Source organism: Lathyrus oleraceus, chromosome 3, assembly GCF_024323335.1.
Source record: "Lathyrus oleraceus cultivar Zhongwan6 chromosome 3, CAAS_Psat_ZW6_1.0, whole genome shotgun sequence".
Classification (NCBI taxonomy): domain Eukaryota; kingdom Viridiplantae; phylum Streptophyta; class Magnoliopsida; order Fabales; family Fabaceae; genus Lathyrus; species Lathyrus oleraceus.
In genome coordinates, this window is record NC_066581.1 from 29501592 (window position 1) to 29504831 (window position 3240).

Below are 3240 nucleotides of genomic sequence, written 5' to 3' on the forward strand. Positions count from 1 at the left end.
TTTCATTTTCGATCACTGTTATACCTCATTTCTTTGGTACTACGTGTACAGGACTAACCCATTTGCTATCGAATATAGGATATATGATACCTGCCTCTAATAACTTCGTTACTTCCTTCTTCACTACCTCACTCATGATCGGGTTTAGTCTCCTCTGATGTTCCCTAGAAGTCTTACAGTCTTCTTCTAGCATGATGCGGTGCATACAAATAGAAGGACTTATCCCTTTAAGATCGGTGATGTTGTATCCTAATGCGGTTGGATATTTTCTTAAGATATGTAGGAGTTTTTCGGTTTCAAGTTTTCCTAGGTCTGCATTGACTATTACTGGTCATTCAAGTTCTAGGTCTAGGAATTCATATCTCAGATTTTTGGGAAGTGTTTTCAGGTCAAGGGTTGGTTTCTTAAGGCATTGCGTAGGATCTGATGTTATTGCTAAACATTGGTTCAGTCTGTCTTCTACATGATAGTCAGACAAATCATCATTTTCTAATTTTGTTTCTTTTATGCATTCATCAAGGATATCCATGAAGTAACATGTGTCTTCTATTGCAGGTGCTTTCAAAAATTTGGAAAGAATAAACTCAATTTTCTCTTCTCCTACTTCGAAAGTGAGTCGTCCTCGTTTTACGTCTATGATAGCACCGGCGGTTGCTAAGAAGGGTATTCCCAATATAATGGGGGTAACTTCATCTTCTCTTATGTCCATAATTATAAAATCTGTGGGGATGTAGAATTGACCTATGCACACGGGGACGTTTTCAAGAATTCCTACGGGATATCTAACGGAACGATCTGCTAATTGCACAGACATTTTAGTTGGTCTTAATTCTCCCATTTCAAGTTTCTTGCATATGGACAAGGGCATAACACTGATACCGGCTCCTAAATCGCATAAAGCTTTGTCTATGACAAATTTTCATATATGACAGGGTATAGAAAAACTACCAGGATCTTTGAGTTTAGGAGGCATATTTTGGATTATTGCGCTACACTCAGCAGTGAGTGTAACGGTTTCGCTATCTTCAAGTTTCCTTTTATTAGATAAAATTTCTTTTAAGAACTTAGCATATGAGGGCATCTGTGTAATAGCTTTTGTAAAAGGAATTGTGACGTTTAATTGTTGTAGTAGGTCAACAAAATTTTTAAATTGGCCCGCGTCTTTGGTTTTAATTATCCTTTGAGGATAAGGGATAGGTGGTTTGTAAGGCGGTGGAGGTACATAAGGTTCTTTTTTCTCTAGGGTTTCCTTATTACACTCTTCCTTTTCCTTAGGTTTACCTTCTTCCTCAGTTGACTTTTTAGAGTTTTGGTTCTCAATCCTTGGGTCAGATGGTCCTTCTACCTCTGTACCACTTCGTAATATAATTGCATGAGCGTGGCCTTTCGGATTAGGTTGGGGTTGTCCAGGAAATGTACCAGTTGGGGCAGCAGTAGGCGCTTCTTGTTGAGCTACTTGCGAGATTTGTGTTTCCAGCATTTTGTTATGTGTAGCCAGGGCATCTACTTTACTTGCTAGTTGTTTAATCTGTTCGCTAGTGTGTACATTCTGGTTTAAGAACTCTTTATTGGTTTGCTGTTGAGAAGCTATGAAGTTCTCCATCATGATTTCCAAGTTGGATTTCCTAGGAACTTTATTGTTAGGTGTAGATGGGGTCGGCTTTTGATATCCAGGAGGTATAGCTGGAGCTTGACTGGGAGCTTGACCTGGTGCGTATAAAGCGTTGTTACTTTTATATGAAAAATTAGGATGGTTCTTCCAGTTTGAGTTATAGGTATGCGAGTAAGGATTTCCTTGAGCATAGTTCACCTGCTCTGTTTGAATTCCTGTTAGGAGTTGACAATCTGTAGGAGTGTGACCTTGAATTCCACAGACTTCGCAATTTTGAGTTACGGCAACCACGGTGGCTGGAGGTGATACATTTAAACTTTCAATTTTCTGGGCAAGAGCATCCACTTTTGCATTAACATGATCAAGGCTACTTATCTCGCACATGCCCCCCTTTTGTTTGAGGTTTCTCTACCATTGTTCGGTCGCTTCCCCACTGATAATGATTTTGGGCCATGCTCTCGATAAGTTGATAAGCGTCGGTGTAAGGTTTATCCATAAGCGCACCACCGGCGGCGGCGTCTATTGTTAACCTTGTGTTGTACAAGAGACCATTGTAGAAGGTGTGAATTACTAGCCAGTCCTTTAAACCATGGTGTGGACAAAGTCTCATCATGTCCTTGTATCTTTCCCATGCTTCAAAAAGAGACTCGTTATCTTTTTGCTTAAATCCATTTATCTGGGCTCTCAACATAGCTGTTTTGCTTGGAGGAAAATATCGGGCAAGAAAGACTTTCTTCAACTCATTCCATGTGGTGACTGAGTTGGAAGGAAGAGACTGAAGCCATCTTCTAGCTTTATCTCTTAACGAGAAGGGAAAGAGACGAAGTCGAATTGCCTCTGAAGTGACACCATTAGCTTTAACAGTGTCAGCGTATTGGACAAATACGGATAAATGAAGGTTTGGATCCTCGGTAGGATTTCCAGAAAATTGATTCTGTTGCACTGCCTGTAACAGCGAAGGTTTAAGTTCGAAGTTGTTTGCTTCGGTTGCGGGTGGAGCAATACTCGAATACGGCTCATCCTGCGATGGAGCAGCGTAATCTCGAAGAGCACGAGCTGGTTCGGCCATCGCTGGTATCGTCGAAGGAAGGAGATTTTTGAGATCAGGAATTTCGATTGGAGGAAGATTGTTTCTAACACGATACTCCCGAATCCGTCGTAATAATCAGAGATATCGTTCAACATCGTTGATTCGTAAGTAGTACGGCTCGCCTTGTGAGCGAGTGTGTGGCATACAAATCAGCGAAAAAGAAGGGAAAAAAAATAAAAATTGCCTTAGTCTCTACAGCTGTTAATTCCTTAGGATTGGCATTAATTTTAGAAAACAAATAATGTAATCATCTATGTTGTTTTAATATGTTGGGTTGAAGAAATTCAACATCTGGACCAACATGTCATGTACGATGTCACGACATCAGGTCTGTGACATCGCACATGTGTAGAAAACTGAATTAATTAATTCAGTATATATTCTGGGATCAGCAAGGATATCTGGTGAATATCCTAACTCCCATGTGGAGGTCTTGAAGACTCAATCAGAAGATATATAGGCTCAAAATATGGAGATATATATGGAGAGATTCTAGGATTGAAGACCTTGTTTGTAGCAGAATTTTTCTGCTGAAGTT

At 40.1% G+C, this 3240-nt stretch overlaps 1 non-coding gene across 1 annotated transcript; it reads left to right on the forward strand.

Moving 5' to 3' along the window:
- Positions 1-2196: 2196 nt before the first annotated feature.
- LOC127133053 (small nucleolar RNA R71) lies at positions 2197-2303 on the forward strand. Its single transcript, XR_007807048.1, has one exon. It is a non-coding gene; the product is annotated as a small nucleolar RNA R71 (small nucleolar RNA).
- The last annotated feature ends 937 nt before the right edge of the window (positions 2304-3240 follow it).